A 21,218-nucleotide genomic window follows, 5' to 3' on the forward strand; every position below is an offset into this window, starting at 1 on the left:
TGCAAGCCTCACGTTTGCTGATTACTCTAATGAGCAGCTGGAACTGTTCACAAGAGAAGGGAGCCAGCAACATGGATTTCCAGGATTACACTTTGAGAACTGCAGAGATTTGTTAAACTCCTCATAACTTTGATTTTTTTTTCCAAACCCAGTGCACTGAATCCAGCCTCACAAATCTTCATTTAGCATTTATTAGGGGCAAGGCATTGATGCCGGCTACCTTCTGACTTTGGATTCAGAGTAAAACATGACAACTTAGCCACAAGCAAACAAACAGACCTAGAGATACACACACACACACACACACACACACACACGAGAGAGAGAGAGAGAGAGAGAGAGAGAGAGAGCGCGCAAATACTACTAGTGAACCTGTTGAGAATATCATTAGGAAGGACCTGTGAGGTCAGCAATGATTACCATAGCAACAATAGCCAATGGGCACTCCATTATTGCTCTCAGTGCAATGATTTGAAATCTGAGTTTCCCTTGGGAGGTTTCTGTTTGCTTTTGCAAGAGGCCTGGAGAGACTTCTGTGTACTTTTGTCTCTGGCAGAGAGGAATGTACTCTTCATTAAAGGTTGCTCACAGTCCACATACAAAACAGAGACTAAAGGTTCAGAACTCTATTATTCACTGATTTACTTGTTGTTGTTTTTTTCACGGTACGCGGGCCTCTCTCTGTTGTGGTCTCTCCCATTGTGGAGCACAGGCTCCGGACGCACAGGCTCAGCGGCCATGGCTCACGGGCCCAGCTGCTCCACGGCATGTGGGATCTTCCCGGACCGGGGCACAAACCCGTGTCCCCTGCATCGGCAGGCGGACTCTCAAACACTGCGCCACCAGGGAAGCGCGATTTACTTGTTTTTAAACAGTCATCAGAAACTGTTCAGGGAGTTCCCTGGTGGCATAGTGGTTAGGATTCGGTGCTGTCACTGCCGTGGCCCGGGTTCGATCCCTGGTCGGGGAACTGAGCTCCCACAAGCCTCGTGTTCAGCTCTAGCCTATTAAAAGCCATTCAGTCACTCACATGGGAAGGTTCCCTGCTACATTAGACCAACTTTTAACCTCACTTGTTGCATTTGGAATTAACACTCTGATACTGTGATCCAACCTTAAACTGTCAGCCTGTGAAATGGTCTGAGTGCACTTAAATGATCTTTAGCAATCAAGCCAAAGTAAATACTTTTTGAATTAAATACAAATGCAGATATATTTTCCTTTGAATGCACTAAGTATCTCATGGTTGACACTGAGTCTTTAGCAAACATATTTTGGGTTATGCTGAACACAAGTCAGTTTAAAATTTGAATTTGATGAGATGGTATTCACCCTGAAGGGAGAGCATCTTAGAATTGGAAGGCATTTTAGAGATAACTTAGTACCTCTTCATAGCTAGGGTATAAAAAAAAGAGTACATTTCATTTACTTTGTAAATAAAAATATGTGTGCTATATAAAATACACATATACACATACATGCATATAAAATACTAGAAGAATGCACACTGAAGTTTTAACAGTTATCTGTAAATGGAATTATGCATAATTTTATTTTCTTGTTTAGTGCTGACTTGTATTTTCTAACTTTTTTCCTTTTCAGGAGGTTGAGTTAATCGTTATCCTGTTTATGGCACACTATTATTGTTCTTGCAAGGTTCTCTTTGCTTTATTTATTATTCCCCTTTTTATCTCCCCACTTCTCCCCCTCATCCCTCATCCAACCACTCTGAAGGGTTTAACTGGTACCTCTTTTGTACCTCCCTTCATTTCTACTAAGAGTATAAGCTTGAAAGCAGAGAGCCTCATTTTGTGCACTTACAAAATGAGTATCATTTTGTGGGCATTCATTTTAACTTGGGGAAATGGTTTTATACTGTATCTCATTTTTCTTACTTTTTACATTTGGCACTATGTCCTTAAGATCCAGTCATGTTGATAAATGTTCATCTAATCAATTGCTTCTAACAGATGCACAATACTCCTTTATGTTCATTCAACTAAATTGGAACCACTTTCCTAGCGGAGGACACCCAGTTTACCTCCAGCTCCCTCTTACCATCACAATAACCTTGTGAGAATACCCTCTTATGAGCTATTATGGTGTTTTACATATACATACGTACACATATACATATACGTGCATATACATATGTATGTATATATGTATATGTATGCATATATGTGTATATACACATATATATAAATATATAGAAAACAAAGATATTTTCATACATCTCCAAGAGTATAATTGCTGGGTCATGGGATATAAGTGGGCCTAATCTGAACAAGCAGTATCATAGGCTCTCCAAAATGGCAGCATCAGTCTACCTCCTATTAGCAATGCATGACGGTCCCCACAGCCCCAGAAACACTGGGCATAACGGATCCCTCTGAAATGCTATACACATCATTACTGATTTAATTTGCATTTCTCTCATCACTAGTGACTCGGAGTACCTTTTCCAATGCTTGACAGCCTTTTGAGTTTCCTCCTCTTAAACTGCATTTTCAAATCCTTTGCCCAAATTTTCTACAAATAACATGTATCCCTTTAAAAATAATCTGACGCCTCCAGTGAAATCAGTCGAACAAGACAGGCGTGAGAGGCAACAAGAAAACCCACACATGAGAACAGATGGCAGTTAATCTATCTTCTGAAAATGGCAGTGACTCTGCAGTCAACAGAGAATTTGAGAACCGCACAATAGCAATAGCAGGGACAGCAGCAATGAATGATGTTATGTGAAACATATCCGCCCCAGTGGTCCCTGGCTCATAGTAGATGCTCATTAAACATTACTTCCCTCCCTTATCTTCTTAGATTATCACAACAAACCTGTGAAAAGGAAAACTGTGTATTATTTATATTCTCCTTTAATGGAGAACAAAACTGCTTGGATGGATGCCCTGAATTGCCTGATGAGTGAGAGAAGCACGACTAAGGCAGGTGCTTCTAGCTCCTCCCTTCATTTCTACTAGTAGTGCACGCTTGAAAGCAGAAGCCTCCATTTGCATCCCAGCTCCTCAACTTATTAGCATGTGGCATTAGGCAAGTCAAGCCACTTTTTTGAACCTGAGTTTCCCCCCATCAAATGGAGTAATAATGATGGTATTTTCCTCATGGTGTTGTATTGAGGATTAAATGAATGATTCCCTGTAAGCCATGCAGAATAGTGCTTGACACCCAGTAAGTGCTTAGTGCGTATTAGCTTGTCCTTGGGGTATGGAGATTGTACTAAACTGACACCATAAACAGTCTTTCATATATGCCCAACAATTACAAGGTTTTAAGAATTCATTTTGAAGGGTTAAAGGCCACATAGCATATGAACACTTTATATCTGAAATACTGCATTTCATTCTAAACATTTTTCATAAGACACCTTTTTCCAATTTAGTTTTAAAAATATCTTGAGGAGGTAAACATTTTTTCTTGAAAATTTCTGGGGTGGTCTTCTCAGGTCCTCACATCTCTAGTAACACATCCAAGGACTTCACTGACTAGATAAAACAGAATTGTTGGAAAACAGGCCTCCATACGGAGTAGGCTAGCACTTTTGTTCTCCTTGTACAAGGATTATTCTTGTATTTCTATATATATATAGAGGTAAAAAAAAAGGATGTCAACTAAAGAAGTAAAGCAACTAGTGGTAGCCGTGGCCTGAATACAAGCAACCCTCATTTTTCTCAGCTTTAAAAAATAAAATAAAATGGAAGTGTGTGGCAGGGGAATCAAATCAAGCACGTGTGACAAATACTAGGGTTAAAGGGAGCAGCAGCAACAGAATGAGGGCTTCCTGAAATCTTAAGTGGTCAGAACTTACTGAATTACAAAAATCAATACCATGGTGCAAAGACAAGAACTAGGAACCCTTATGTTCCTGGTTTCGTTATAACGAGCCAGGATCTCCTGGCTAGTTGTGCTGCTTCTGTGGGACTCATATTCCTTATTATAAGATGAAACACAAGACAAAAATATCCTTTCTCTCCACATTTCCTTCCAGCCCTAAATTCTAGGACCTCATACTTTATTCCTACATCTAGATTTTTAAAAATTTCCTACATGTTTATATGGATACTACCTTTCCCAGCAATTATGTTAGTGGTGCAACACTTATCTCTCTGTAATCTGAATGGACACATGAGAATCCAGCTGCCACATCTAATTAGAAGAGAGATATTGAACCTGTTGAAAATGACCAGATACTCCTTCCAAAGACACTGTTTTATCTATGCTTTTCCCAGACATGGCTCCCCGGCAAATGTAGGGTCAAAAGTGTGAAGCTGCTTCTTTCTCCATCTGTTATTTTCTCTTTTTCCCAAGGTGGACCTGAAAAGGATAAAACACCCAGTGTACCCCAGAATTAACCATCACAAATACTGTGCATACAGAATTTGCTGAGACATGTCTAATACACACAGCGGTATCCTGAAATCAATAAATGAGACCCTGGGAAATGCCCTGAGACCCAGAACAAATGAGTATACACACTTTACCAAACAATACAGAGCCACTTCAACAGGTACCTCTCTGGGCTATCAGTCAAAGAAAATCATCAGGGAGAAAACGAACAACATCCAGTCATCAGTGACTCAGCCCCACATGGCTTGGCTCAAGTTCATGGTGAGGTGGGGGATGGGGTGAGAACATGTCATCTTAACAAGGTCATTTTGCTACACGGGAAATTTTTATGTGGCCCAAAAAACATTAACATCCGTTTTGTGACATTGGAGGGGGACTTTACTAATTACTTTATATTATCTAAAATTTTATGAGATAAGAAATAAATGTGTATAAGAGAGCCGTCCTCACATACCCCTCATCTCACTGACGGCCATCAAGTATTCTAATAACAAGGGAAACAGGGAATCCTCTGAGAATTGATGTGTAAAGTCGGTTGTACCATACTGCTTGTTTGAAAACACAAATTTGTTTCAATGCAATTGGTATACTAGGAAACAACCTGAGCATAATGCAAATTTTTTGTTTGCTTGTGAGCAATTTCAGCCAGAAGGAACACTAGGAGACTGCAGAAACGCACACACAGCTGAACCAAAGTACATGCACTAGCGTGCACATACCTCTAACACCCACCAGGTACCTAGTTATACAGGCCACCCATTCACATCTGCTGTTACAATTTCCTTTCAGATTTCAAACAACCCTCCTTCCACCACTTACAATAACTCACAAGCTGCAACCTTTCCAACACCCACTTTCACAAGAAAACTTAAAAATAAAAACAAGTGATTTTGTATTTCCCAGTCATTTTGTTCCTGGGGGTACCTAGACCACCAATTTTTCCTTCTTATCACCATTCTTCCTGTAACCCAGGTCCTTGTTCACTATAGCCTTCAACAGCAGACGCCAGAATTTTTGTTTTTTGGTTTGTTCCCCCCGTCTACCCCTCAGTGGAAAAAGAGCTGTTTTCTTTAGGAAAGGAAAAACACCCTGCATTGCTATTAATGTGGACAAAGTATATAGACTCACTGCAGACACACCCTCAAAGACCTCAGGGCTTGTTCTTGTTTTCCAACAGAGTGGATCTGTCAATACAGACCTGCCAACTCTCTCCCACCAGAACTAAAGGATGACTTAAATCTCCTCCTTTATGGTGAAGCACTGCGGATAATGTGAGGAGGGCAGGGCAGCGAAGGCAGTTTTCATTCCATTTACTGATGGCAATCAAGGGCATGGCTGGAACTTAGTATGAGTCAATGGCAACCAAAGAGACAGATTTTCTTAGACTTAACGTGAGGCATGGAGGAAAAGCCAGTTTGTGTGTGGATGAGTAATGTGTATGTGCACGAGTTCACTAGACTTAGGGGTATATATGTATTCCTTGCCCTCTTCCTAAACTGCTTTAGGGCAACTTCAAGGATGCATATTATATACTATACTACACTACAAATACATGCAAAATAATAAAAATGAAGCAAGGAGCATGTGTGTGTGTATATATAATCACATATACATAAATACACACATATGTATATGTAAGTCATAATTCAAACCCTAATTAAAGAGCGTCTTTGTAATCTTGGCTACATAAAAATGAGGAAAGAGGTCAAGATGGAACCCAGGAGAAACAGAGACGTAGGTAAAGGAAAATCAGACACTGAAGCCATAATCCTGGGTTCAAACATCAGTTCAGCAATTTACTTCTGGGCAAGTAATTTCAACTGCTTCAGTTTCAATTCCTCATAGATAAAAGTGAGAATGCTCCCCACCTAGAGTGTTATTTTCAAGATTAAATGACAATGTTCCTAAGGTCACGGGGGATCACAACTTCTGTGCCAAATCTCTGGCTTTATACTGTGTTCAGAAATTCAGATGGTTGGGCGCCCCAGAGTTCTCAGCTGTCTGGGACACTCTCGGTCTGAAGGACAGGATATGAGCACACACCCATGACCCCAGACCCAAGGGACAGTGGGGCAGAGCCAAACTGGCCTCAAAGGAGTGAGAGAATTGAGAAACCCTGGGGGGACTGTAGCCTGATTTCCAATTGCTCCAGGTTGGGAGAATCTTTAAGACAGCAGTTCCCAAAATGGGACCAGCAGTATCCGCAACACCGGGAAACTTGTTAGAAATGCAAATTATCAGGCCTTATTTCATACTTACTGAATCAGAAAGTCTGCGTTTCTGGGTTGGTAACTCAAGTTTAAAAACCACAGCCTTAGGAGATAGAGTTTTGCTTCAGTAAGTTAAGGAGTTTGTATCTGTTTCAAGTCAGGGTTTTGAAAAGAATAAAAGAAGAAGAATCCCAGCATCCTTCTGGCACTGTTCTACAATTTAGCAATGAATTCACAACACCCTCTGGCTATTCTGGCCACCCAGCAACACTTGCCACCCTCCTCAGACCACTAGAGGTATGGTCAAATCCTGATCCAAACAAAAATGTCACAAACATGCCGATCAAATGGCATTGGAGGATTTGTGGACTGGAAGCAATGGAGGGTGTAATCCTCTTAGAATGAAAGGAGTCTAGAAAAAGAAAAAAATAACCTATTGGAGTGTGTAAATAGGGTCCACAGTGGAAGGACTGATGTGAAAATACTTCCTTTCATACACCCAGCACCAACTATTTACTTCTGCTTGTCATCCTGTCTGCCAGTGTCTGAAGTTGGGGTTACATGCTCAGACAGGGCAAGCTACTGTACCTGGTGGCCTACCTCCCTCCCCTCCCCTCCCCACACTCCAATAAACTCCAGAATCACCAGAGTTTGAGTTTATGTAGCTCTTAAAACATCTAGGCCACTTGATTTTCTTCATTTTCATTTATCTGCTTGCTTACCTGGTTGCATTTTCACCAGTCTTCTGAGAGATAGATGGGGGAAAAGGAGAAAGAGAAAAAAGTGGGCAAAACAGGCTTGGTGAAAAAGATTTACAATTACAATGGAAGCTAAAATACACGGTTTGTGATTAATTAATGGATTTCATTGCCCTGTAGGGTTCTGTAAGGGGTGTCTCCACTTACCAATCCTGAAAAGAAAATCTGTAATAGCTACAAACTGCAATTTCCAAGCATCCTATTACATACCAATGTTGCACCAAAACTAAGATCAGTCTAAATTAGTAGGCAGGGGGCCGCACCTCCTGTAAGGTGTTAAGATGATGGTATAAATCACAATTATCAATTAAAATTGCAATTATTAAACAGAATAGAAATCACACTGAACAATACCTATGGCACGGACTCATTTACTGACTTATGTATTGTTAATGCATGAATGGCAGGCAGCATTTCTAATTTTACCCACCATAACCTCTATGGTGGGAAATCAAACCTTTTAGAAATTAAGTAATTCTTATAATTACAAAGGAATACTCATGTTACACAGAAAACTAAGCAAATGGATATACATTGTGTCTAATAACAATACAAACTTTTCCAAGGAACATTTTTGGTTATGGTACTTGTCCTATTCCCTTTAGAAATAGTCAGATTATCACTCTGAACTCTCCCAGTTTTGATGGAGATAACACATAAAAGGAATCCTAAGTCATGGAACATTGTAATTAGGATGAACCTTAGGAATCATCTAATCTAACCCTTCCTCATTTTACGGGCAGAGATACTGAGACCCAGGGGATTCGATATTTGCCCAAGATCACACAGCTTGTCAGTGGCACAGTGAGAACTCGCACTTTCCTCTTCAGACTCTCTAATATGCTGTACTTTCCACTGTATCATTCTGCTCCCAAGCTTCAGACAGAGCTAACCAAGGATGTGACTGCACCCGAAGGCCAGAGAACAGAGGCTCCAGATCAGAGTTTCTACTACACACTTTTCCCTGTTCCTGTGTTTGGCTGAAATCTAATCACATGCTCACACCACATACACTTTCTTCTGGTGGTGACCCATGGGTCTGCCTCTATCACACTCTTAGGACAAGACATCTTTCAGGGGCCCATGCTAGCCTTGCAGGAATGCTGGAAGTAGGAAGCTCTCCACTAATTAGAAAAATAAAAATAAAATATGATTCCTAGGACTCAAAGAGCGAGATACAGATTTTCAGACTCAGAAAAAGATGAGACAGAAGTATTTAGAAGATGTTTAACTCCTCAGTGACTGCTTTCCAGGCCCAAATGGCAAGGAAGTCAGTTAATTTGTAAATATTCCATACATAAGAGACTCTCCAATATTCTATTTTTCTAAGCGCTCTTCTGTTCGAAACCCTTCAGTGTCTCCCTCATGCTTACAGAATAAACACTAAGGTTCTTAGACTGCAGGGCAGGTTTCTTACAATCTGTTCAACACTATTTAAATAAGATTAATTACTTACTCTTTTAAAACCTATGCTGTATTAGTTACCTATTACTGTGAAACAAGTTAGCCCAAAACCTGGTAGCTTAAAACAACAATAAATAACTCACAACAGTTTCTGTGGGTCAGGAATCTGACAGCAGTTTAACCAGCTGATTCTAGTTCAGGGTCTCCCACAGGGATGCAGTCATCTGAAGACCTGACTGGGACTGGAAGACCTGCTGCCAAGATGGCTTTCCTATGGCCTTGCCACGTGAGCCTCCCCAAAGGGACGCTGGTCTCTTAGGGCATGGTAGCTATTTTCCTTCAGAGCGAGAGACTCAGGAAAGCCAGCTGCAAGCTACAAGGTCTGTTTTGACCTAGCCTCAGAATCACACATCATCATTTGTAATATCCTATTGGTTTCACAGGCCAGCCCAATCCAGTTCGGTGGGGGACTATACAAAGGTGTCAATACCCGTAGGTGGGTATCATAAGAGGCTATTGAAGGCTAGCTACTGTACACACCATATTAGCCACCTTACTACCTTTGCTTACCCAGTTCTCACCATATGGTTTGCCCCTCACCCCCCCCACCCCCACTCATCTTAATGTGATTAGTAAAAAAGCACATATCTGGAGTTAGATCAAGGGTTCAATCTCAGTCAAAGATGGAATCTGATTTTGAGCAAGTTTCTCAGCCTTACCTCCTATATCTGTAACACAAATACTACAATCCCTACTGCAAAAAGTAACCATGATTACTAAATGAAATTCAGTATAGAAAAATACTTCGCAGATTGCAAGCATGTAAAATTATTTCTCAGCCACCACTTTTCTTCTAGGCCTGCCTATACACCACTGTTTCTTAAACCTTCGCCTCTCAATTGAAAGTCCCAGCCTCCTCTAGGTTCTGACAGTACCATGTGTATTCCTACACAGTCTTCTCACATTGTGCATTTATTATAAGTATTTATTTAAATGAAACTCACCCCTACTAGGTTATAAATTCCTTGAGGTTAGAATCTCTCATACCACTGTCTACAGAATAGTCAATATATGTTTGATTAACCAAACTGGCATGACTTTATCCTTTAACCACCATCCAAAGAGACAGGGAGGCCTTTCTGTACACACTGTCCATGGGATACACATGATATAACAGAGAGAAAGGTTAATTTTAGTGATAGACATCCAGAGCATCTTGAAGCCTATGATAGAAAAAATAATTTGGCACTTTGGAACATTTCTTAGATATCAAAAGCTGAGCTCCTAGGATAAGTGATGATTTTTGAGGAACACATGCCTAGCCAGTTTATCCCCCCACTGACAGAGGAGAGTCAAGGGAGATTTGGGGTAAGAGTGTTACAGGCAGAATTCTAAAGATGTACCGACATTTCCTGTTCCTGGCTACTAATCCAGCCATTAATCTAGGTATTGCTCTGAAGGGACTTCACAAATGGATTAAGGTTACTCATCAGCTGACCTTAAGACAGGGATATTACCGAGGTGGGTCCAATGTAATCACCTGAGTCAGAAGAGTCAGAGAGATGCATGGAAAAAGGAAGGCAGAAAAGATGAGACAGAAGGGGAGGTCAGAGAGATTCAAAATCTGAGAAGGACTCAACCCACCATTGCTGGCTTTGAAGATGAAAGAAGGGAGCCACGAGCCAAGGAAAGTGAGTGGCCACAAGAAGCTGAGAACAACCCCCAGTTGACATTCAGCAAGGAAATGGGGATTTCAGTCCTACAAAGGCAAGAAATTGGATTCTTCTAACAACCTGGTAAGCCTGAAGTGAACCTTGATTTTGGTCTCGTGAAACCCAAGTCTGAGAAGTCAGCCAAGTCACCCTAGACTTCTAACCTACAAAACTGTGAGATAATAAATGTGTGGTGTTTTGAGCTGTTAAATGTCCAGTGATTTGTTATGGCAGCAATAGAAAACTAATGCAAAGAATAAGAGTTAAATACTGTTATGGGTTTCTGAGAAGGAAATAGAGCCTTTCTCTCCCCATCTGCACTCTGAGCCAAGCCCATGTAGATGGGGGATGGAGCAAAAGAAACCCCAGGTGAGCTCAGAAGCTGAGAGAAACTCAGCACCCAGCAGGGTCTGGAGGGATGGAAGAGCCATGGCAGCACAGGGGGAGCATGGACACGCATGGGGGCCACTGTACAGGTCTGCACTCTCCAGTGAGGTGATGGAGAAACAAGAATTTCCCTCAAAGTATCAGAGATGAAGCAGGTGCACCAGGCTCCAAGGAACCAGAGGTATCGGCAGGGTCTGGGGCCAGGAGGCAGAATGAAAACTTTCAGCTGTGCACTCAGCAGAGCTAACACCATTGGAAACCCTATATCTGAATGGAAGTGTCACATATCTCAGAATAACACCTAATCCCCAGAACCTCACCCTAAGGGAGAAGTAAAGTAAAAGGCAAAAGGAAAGAATCCCAAATCAACTAAGTATTTACTCAAACTAGAGATTGAGGGGAAGTGTCTGGAAGTCTCTGAATTTACCATTAAATTGGCAAAATTTCATTTCCTGCCAATGGAGAAAATGGAGGCTCAAGAGGTAAGAAAATTCAGTTAAAAACAAATAAAGTTCTATTTTCCATACCAAATCTGTGACTGATTATAACTGCCAGAGATAGATACCATTTATCAAGCAGTTATTATCTTCCAAGAGCCATATTTTACATTCATCCTATAATTTAATATCCATAATAACCCGCTGAGGCTTGCATTGTCATTATCTCTATTTTACAGGTAGAGAAATCAAGACTAAGAGATGTTAAGAAAATAGTCCAGAATGTTACAGCTGGTAAATGGTAGATTCCAGATTCAAATATCTACCCACCTAGTATTTCCTCTTTGAATTCCTTGCAGTGAGGGATTAGAAGGGATGCTACTATTTATGAAAGTATTTTTATAAATCCTTCTGTGATTATACTATTTATAGGATCACTTTTATGAATTCTTTGGTATCACAAAAATAGCAATAGCAACCAATAACTTATCTTAAAGGCACAGAATGTGCCAAGCAGCTCTAAGTGGCTTTTATGGATCATTTAAAAGTTATGACTTTCTCCATTTTATAGGTGAGAAAAGGGAGGCCCTGACTTGTCTGAGGGCACAGAGTATGAGGCAGGGCCAAGATCTGAACCCAGGCACTCTGACTCCAGTCTTTGTGTTCTCACCCACGGGCTGCACAGCATCCCCACCTTGAGCCACCCTTAGAACTTAGACATCAAAAAGAAATGCTGCATTGGCCCAGAACAGAGATTCTGACAGCAGCATGGAGGGGTGGTTATGGAAGAATATTGTTGTCCCTGAAGTGATCTCGCTTTTTTAACCCAGTTTCATTGCTTTGATGTTTAAGATACACCATCAATTCAATAACAGCTACTGAGGTTATAAACAAACACATTTATTATAAGTCCTATTCAAATTTCAGAAACATTAAACATATCTTAATAATGAGGATATGTATTTATATTTTTCAACTTGCCCTACCTTCCCGGAAAAGCAAAATCAAATTCACTTATCCAATACTTTCTAAAAGTCAAGACCATGGAATCAGAGATAAATGACATGGCCCTGGTCTCACTGGGCTCACAGTTGAATATAGGGATACTTTAACCTATAGCATGGGGCACTAAGTGAGAAAATAGGGGGAACAACTATCTGGAAGGGGAGGGTCTATGAAGAAAAGGTTTCTGGAAGAAGCCATGATACCAAAATTCAATTTGTAAGGATCTGAGAGCAAATAACAGGCCAAAAATAAAGAAGGGAGAGGCTATGACTAACTTAAGGAGCTGTAAACACAGTGAAAAACTGTCAGTGAAAAACTTCTTTCACTGACTTCTACTGAACTCATTCCTGAATTAACACTCTCCATCCTCTCTGAAAGGCATACTGACACTCAAGCCCGATACTGATGGTTTCTCTCCAGTAGACCAGGGCACTTGATGCCTCCCCCCAGTTGAGGGATATGCTCACTAAGGGTCATTTATATTGGTTCCCAACATGTATATGTCAGTTATGCTTGGCCTTAGAATCTAATTAATTTAATTAAACATTGTGTAATTTAATTAAATATTATATAAGCCAATGAAATATGAGTGTGAACCAAAAGAGTTATTGTTTCTAAGAAAACTAGGTTGAATCCTTTGGAAAGACTCAAAGAAACTAGCTGCCAAAAAATTACTGTCAAATTACAAGTGAGTGAGATAGCCATAAAAGACTGGAAGATACACCATAACAACCTACCAGATTCTGCTCTTTTATTCATTCTACTTGAAAGAAACTCAAACTGGAACTCATAAGTGACATATTATGGGTGTGGTTACACAAGAAAACTGATGAGGTACTTTGATGAGTGGAGCCACATTCAAGGGAAAGGCTTTGGCCCTACATCAAAAGACTGATGAACAAATGTGAACATATGTTTTAAGTTATAATAAACATTTTTACTATATCACTTTTATGTCTCCTTATTTTAACCAATATTTTTTATTAAAAAATCATGTCTCAGATCAGAATGCTTCCACCATAATTTAAGAGGACTGAAGGCAAGACTGTAAGTGGGCAAGTATCTACAGATGAGGCTAGAGAGGTTGTGGCAATGCAACCACAAGCTCTGCACACATACTGGAATATGTAGGTTCACATACAGACTATAGAGAAGACATTGATGTGATAAGATTCCTGGTTGAGAAAGATCACGTAAACATGGAGAATGCTTTGGAGTCAAGACTAGAGGCTGTTGAAGTGAACCTGTGAAGAAATGATGAGGCTTTAACTAAGGCTGGGATAGTGAGAGGAACATAATTTGCAGTCAGTGCATAAAGTAAACAGTACCTGGTGAGCTGGTAAGACAATGGTGAAGTGGTATGGCAATCGGAGCTCTCATTGGACTCTTATGGACAACAGCTGGCATATGTTTCAAAAATCCTTAAAACTATAGGTAACTTTGACCCAGACATTCCATTTTTAGGTCCTATCCACATAAAATAATTAGCAAATTTCACACCAATTTTTACATATAAGACTGTTTTCATTCCCCCATTACATATAAGAGCAAAAACTGGGGGCCAACATAGAATGTCCAAAAATAGGGCACAGATAAATTATGGTTCATCTAAATAGTGAATATTTCTCATACATGCATGTGACAATGAGGAAATATTTTTAATTAAGGTAATAAAAACACTATGATTTCAATTTTGCAAATCAAAAGTTATATACACAACTACATATGAAATCTAGATATAGGTATAAACATACACAAAACAGAGCTTTTAAGGCTATTCACAGTGGTTATGGTTATAAATAATAACAGTGATCTCTATGAAGTGGTGTCATAGGGTTTTTGTTTTCTTTACTGAGCTCAAGTGTACTTTCTAGATTTCTTCCACCTCACATATTACTGCTATAATCAGAAAAGTATTAGAAAAAAATTACTTCCTGGTTTCATATTTGGTGGACTAGATAGGGGAATCTAAGTCTAATGCATATTTATAGTTTTAAAGAGGACATCTTTGGGGTACTGAACAAACCATTTTATTGATTACATCACATATCCCCACTGGTAAGTGTCTAGGCTGAATTTCTCATTTTTTCAATCCAAACTCACAAAGCAGGCCTGCTCTGTCCTTGATTTACTTTGCCTTTCTAAGACTGAATCAAATTAAAACTAGAAGGTTGAGGTAAGAAACCTAAAGCAAATATTCCTTACACTGGGAATCCACGGCTAGCTCTTTATAAAGTCATGGATGAGTTAATCATAGCATCCGCACAGAGTAATGGATATGGTGAGGCTTACTCCCTTTACTAATAGATCTAGTCATAAAAAAGTAACAGTAAACCATGTCTGTGTCTCTGGATAATTACTAAATGATGTCAAACTATAAATAAATTCTACAAAGAAGTCAAACATTCATATAGTAGTAAAACAATAAAATAGGTAATAATAAATATAATACATATTAATAAAATAAATAATTTTAAAGCAATCTTCTCCGTGTCATCTATACGCATACGTGATTACTAGATAAACAGAAAGGCAAAGTGACAAAAACTGGACATGAAAGGATATTTCCATTTTACAATAAACTTATAAAGTACCTGATAATTTACAAAGCAGCCTCACATACATTTCATACATAAATTTAGCTCCTATGATGAAGACATCATCATACTATTTTATAGGTGAAAAAACAGACTCAAAAGGGAGTTAATAAGTAACAAGATCACATATGAAAGAATAAATCTCACTGGGAAAGTAAATATATAGTAAAGGTAATAATTACTTATAAAGCTAGTGTAAAGGTTAAAAGACAAAAGTAGTAAATGTAACTATGTTTACAATAATTAGTTACGGGATACACAAAATAAACAGATGTAAAAATATGACATCAAAAACATAAAACATACAGGGGGACAGTAAGTAAAAATGTTGATTTTAAAGTGGGAACACACTTAAGTTGTTATCAACTTAAAACAGAGTGTAAGTTATTATATGTAAGCCTCACAGTAACCACAAAGCAAAAATCTACAGTAAATACAAAAAAGACAAAGAGAAATAAATATAAATGTAATCACTAAACAAAGTCAAACAACAAATGAACAGAGCAAGAAAAGACAAAAGGAACAGATGTGGTCACTTCAGCAGCACATATACTAAAATTGGAACAATACAGAGAAGATTAGCATGGTCCCTGCACAAGGATGACATGCAAATTCGTGAAGTGTTCAATATTTTTAACAAAGAGAAGGTTTAAAGAACAGAGATGAACAATACAATAACTGGAATGAAAAATACACTAGAAGGAATCAATAGCAAAATAACTAAGGCGGAAGAATGAATAAGTGAGCTGGAAGACAGAATGGTGAAAATCACTGCCACAGAACAGAAGAAAAGAATGAAAAGAAATGAAGACAGTCTCAGAGACCTCTGGGACAAAATTAAACACACGAACATTCGCATTATAGGGGTCCCAGAAGAAGAGAGCGAAAGGGACTGAGAAAATATTTGAAGAGATTATAGCTAAAAACTTCCCTAACATGAGAAAGGAAACATTCAATCAAGTCCAGGAAGCACAGAGAGTCCCATAAGAGAAAAACCCAAGGAGGAACATGCTGAGACACATATTAATAAAACTGATAAAAATTAAAGGCCAGGGGGGACCTTGAAGATGGCGGAAGAGTAAGACGCGGAGATTACCTTCCTCCCCACAGATACACCAGAAATACATCTACACGTGGAACAACTCCTACAGAACACCTACTGAAGGCTGGCAGAAGACCTCAGACCTCCCAAAAGACCCGAGAGGGAGTCCGGGGAAAAGTCTGCACCTACTGAAGAGGCAAGAGACTTTTTCTTCCCTCTTTGCTTCCTGGTGCATGAGGAGAGGGGTTTAAGAGCGCTGCTTAAAGGAACTCCAGAGACAGGCGCGAGCCACGGCATGTTATAAAGCAGAAACTAACACACCATTGTAAAGCAATTATACCCCAATAAATATGTTAAAAAAAAATTAAAGGCCAAAAAAAAAATAACAGCAACAAGGGAAAAGCAACAAATAACATACAAGAGAACCCACATAATGTTATCAGCTGATTTTTCAGCAAAAACTCTGCCGGCCAAAAGGGAGTGGCATGACATATTTAAAGTGATGAAAGGGAAAAAGCTACAACCAAGAATACTCTACCCAGCAAGACTCTCGGTCAAATTCAAAGGAGAAATCAGAAGTTTTACAGACAAGCAAAAGCTAAGAGAATTCAGCAACACCAAACCAGCATTACAACAAATCCTGAAGGAACTCCTCTAGGTAGAAAAGAAAAGGCCACAAATAGAATCAAGAAAATTACAAATGGGGAAGCTCACCAGTAAAGGAAAAGATAAAGGTAGGAAATCATACACAAAGAAAGTTGATATCAAACCCAGCAATCATGAGGAGAGTACAAATACAGGATATTGGAAAGGCATTTGAAATTAAAAGACCAGCAACTTAAAACAATCTTGTTTATATATAGACTGGTATATCAAAGCCTCATGGGAACCACAAACCAAAAACCTACAATAGATACACACATAAAAAAGAAAAAGCAATCCAAACGCTTCACTAAAGATAGACATCAAATCACAGAAGAAGAGAATAAAAGAGGAAGAAAAAAGACCTTCAAAAACAAATCCAAAGCAATTAAGAAAATGGCAGTAGGAACATACATATCAATAATGACCTTAGGGGCGTCCCTGGTGGTGCAGTGGTTGAGAGTCCGCCTGCCGATGCAGGGGACATGGGTTCGTGCCCCGGTCCCGGAAGATCCCATATACCATGGATCAGCTAGGCCCGTGAGCCATGGCCACTGAGCCTACATGTCCGGAGCCTGAGCTCCGCAATGGGAGAGGCTACAACAGTGAGGGGCCCGCGTACTGAAAAAAATTTTTTAAATAAAAAATAAAAAAATAAAAATAATGACCTTAAATGTAAACAGATTAAATGCTCCAAGCAAAACAGACATGGACTGGCTGAATGGATACAAAAACACAAGCTGTATATATGCTCTCTATGAGAGACCCAGTTCAGCTCTAGGGACACATATAGACTGAAAGTGAAGGAATGGAAAAAGCTATTCCATGCAAACTGAAATCAAAAGATAGCCAGAGTAGCAATAATCACATCAGACAAAATAGACTTTGTTACAAGAGACAAAGAAGGACACTACATAATGATCAAGGGATCAATCCAAGAAGAAGATATAACGATTATAAATATATATGCACACAACATATGAGCACCTCAATATATAAGGCAAATGCTAACAGCCATAAAAGGAGAAACTGACAGTAACACAATAATAGTGGGGGACTTTAATACCCCACTCTCATCAATGGACAGATCATCCAGACAGAAAATCAATAAGGAAACACAGGCCTTAAATGATACATTAGACCAGATGGACTTAATTGATATTTACAGAACATTCCATCGGAAAGCAGCCGAATACACTTCCTTCACAAGTGCACGTGGAACATTCTCCAGGAAAGATCACATCTTGGGCCACAAATCAAGCCTTGGTAAATTTAAGAAAATTGAAATCATACCAAGCATCTTTTCTTACCACAACACTATGGGATTAGAAATCAATTACAGGGGGAAAAAAACCACAAACACATGGAGGCTAAACAATATGTTACTAAACAACCAACAGATTACTGAAGAAATTAAAGAGGAAATTTAAAAAATACCTAGAGACAAATGACAATGAAAATACGATGGTCCAAAACGTTCAGGACTCAGTAAAAGCAGGTCTAAAAGAGAAGTTTATAGCAATAAATCTTACCTCAGGAAACAAGAAAAATCTCAAATAAACAACCTAACCTTATACCTAAACCAACTAGAGAAAGAGAAAAAAACAAAACCCAAAGTTAGTAGAAGGAAAAAATCATAAAGATCAGAGCAGAAATAAATGAAACAGAGACAAAGAAAACAATAGCAAAGATCAATGAAACTAAAAGCTGGTTCTTTGAGAAGATGAACAAAACTGATAAACCTTTAGCCAGACTCATCAAGCAAAAGAGAGGACTCAAATCAATTAAAGAAGAAATGAAAAAGGAGAAGTTACAATTGACACTGCAGAAATACAAAGGATCATAAGAGACTACCACAAGCAACTCTATGCCAATAAAATGGACAACCTAGAAGAAATGGACAAATTCTTAGAAAGATACAACCTTCTAAGACTGAATCAGGAATAAACAGAGAATATGAACAGACCAAACACAAGTACTAAAATTGAAACAGTGATTAAAAAACTTCCAACAAACAAAAGTACAGGACCAGATGGCTTCACAGGTGAATTATATTGAACATTTGAAAAAGAGTTAACACCTACCCTTTTTTAACTTTTCCATAGAATTGCAGAGCAAGGAACACTCCCAAACTCACTCTATGATGCCACCACCACCGTGATACCAAAACCAGACAAAGATACCACAAAAAAAGAAAATTACAGGCCAATATCACTATGAACATAGATACAAAGATACTCAACAAAATACCAGCAAATCGAATCCAACAATACATTAAAAGGATCATACACCATGATCAAGTAGGATTTATCTCAGGGATGCAAGGAATCTTCAATATCCGTCAATCAATCAGTGTGATACACCACATTAACTACTAACTGAAAAATAAAAATCATATTATCATCTCAATAGATGCAGAAAAAGCTGTTGACAAAATTCAGCACCCATTTATGATAAAAACTCTCCAAAAAGTGGGCATAGAGGGAACCTACCTCAATATAATAAAAGCCATATATGACAAACTCACAGCAAACATTATCCTTAATGGTGAAAAACTGAAAGCATTTCCTCTAAGATCAGGGGTTGCCCACTCTCATCACTATTATTCAACATAGTTTTGGAAGTTTTAGCTACAGCAATCAGAGAAGAAAAAGAAATAAAAGGAATCCAAATCAGAAAAGAAGAATTAAAACTGTCACTGTTTGCAGATGACATGATACAGTACATAGAGAATCCTAAAGATGCTACCAGAAAACTACTAGAGCTCATCAATGAATTCAGTAAAGTTTCAGAATACAAAATTAATATACAGAAATCTCTTGCATTTCCATACACTAACAACAAAAGATCAGAAAGAGAAATTAAGGAAACAATCCCATTTACCATTGCATCCAAAAGAATAAAGTACCTAGGTATAAACCTACATAAGAAGACAAAAGGTCTCTATTCTGAAAACTATCAGATGCTGATGAAAGAAATTGGAGATGACACAAACAGATGAAAGGATATACCATATTTTTGGATGGGAAGAAACCATATTGTCTAAATGCCTATACTACCCAAAGCAATCTACATATCCAATACAATCCCCATCAAATTACCAATGGCATTTTTCACAGAACTAGAACAAAAAATTTTTATATTTATATGGAAACACAAAAGACCCCAAATAGCCAAAGCAATCTTGAGAAAGAAAAATTGAGCTGGAGGAATCAGACTCCCTGACTTTAGACTATACTACAAAGCTAGTCATTAAAATAGTATCGTACTGGAACAAAAACAGAAATATAGATCAATGGAATAAGACAGAAAGTTCAGAAATAAACTCACGCACCTATGATCAATTAATCTATGACAAGGGAGGCAAGAATACACAGTGGAGAAAAGACAGTCTCTTCAATAAGTGGTGCTGGGAAAACTGGAGAGCTACATGTAAAAACATGAAATTAGAACACTCTCTATCACCATACACAAAAATAAACTCGAAATGGATCAAAGATCTAAACATAAGGCCAAACACAATAAAACTCTTAGAGGAAAACATAGGCTGAACATTCTTTAACATAAATCACAGTAAAATCTTTTTTGATCTACCTCTTAGAATAATGAAAATAAAAACTAAAATAAACAAATAGAACCTAATGAAATTTAAAAGCTTCTGCACTAAAAAGGAAAACCATCAAGAAAATGAAAAGACAACCCACAGAATGAGAGAAGATATTTGCAAATGAAGTGACGGACATGAGATTAATCTCCAAAATACACAAACAGCTCATGCAGCTCTATGTCAGAAAAATAAACAACCCAATCAAAAAATGGCAGAATATCTAAATATACATTTCTCCAAAGAAGACAGATGGCCAAAAAGCAAATGAAAAAATGCTCGACAGCAATTTTGACTAATTGTCAAAGAAATGCAAATCAAACCTACAATGAGGTACCACCTCACATCGGTCAAAATAGTCATCATCAAAAAGTCTACAAACAATAAATACTGGAGAGGGTGTGGAGAAAAGGGAACCCTCCTACACTGTTGGTGGGACTGTATATTGGCACAACCACTATGGAGAACAGTAGGGAGGTTCCTTAAAAAACTAAAAATAGAACTACCATATGATCCAGCAATCCCATTGCTGGCTATATCTTTGGAGAAAACAATAATCTGAAAGGATATATGCACCCTAATGTTCACTGAAGCACTATTTACAATAGCTGAGGCATAGAAACAACCTAAATGTCCATTGACAGAGGAATGGATAAAGAAGAAGCGGATTGTAGCAACATGAGTGAACCTAGAAATTACCATACTAAGTGAAGTAAGTCAGACAGAGAAAGACAAATATCATGTGACATCACTCATATGTGGCATCTAATTTTTAAAAAAGATAGAAGTGAACTTATTTACAAAACAGAAACAGACTTACAGATATCAAAAACAAACTTATGGTCACCAAAGGGGAAATGTCGGGGCAATGGATAAATCAGAAGCTTGGATGAACAAACACACACTAATATATATATGACAGATAACCAACAAGGGCCTACTGTATAGCACAGGGAACTCTACTCAATATTCTGTGGTAAGCTGTATGAGAAAAGAACCAAAAAAAGAATGAATATATGTATATGTATAACTGAATCACTTTGCTGTACAGGTGC

The 21,218-nt window shown here is 38.5% G+C and overlaps 1 protein-coding gene and 1 non-coding gene across 2 annotated transcripts in view; one reads left to right on the forward strand and one right to left on the reverse strand.

Moving 5' to 3' along the window:
• TMEM108 (transmembrane protein 108) overlaps nt 1–21,218 on the reverse strand; it is a 360,574-nt gene that overhangs the window by 253,462 nt on the left and 85,894 nt on the right. The gene's annotated exons all lie outside the window — the stretch shown is intronic.
• Nucleotides 15,404–15,510, forward strand: LOC112400493 (U6 spliceosomal RNA). The gene has a single exon (XR_003003410.1). It is a non-coding gene; the product is annotated as a U6 spliceosomal RNA (small nuclear RNA).

The sequence above is a fragment of the Neophocaena asiaeorientalis genome, unplaced genomic scaffold (genome assembly GCF_003031525.2).
Source record: "Neophocaena asiaeorientalis asiaeorientalis breed wild unplaced genomic scaffold, Neophocaena_asiaeorientalis_V1.1 scaffold437, whole genome shotgun sequence".
Lineage (NCBI taxonomy): Eukaryota > Metazoa > Chordata > Mammalia > Artiodactyla > Phocoenidae > Neophocaena > Neophocaena asiaeorientalis.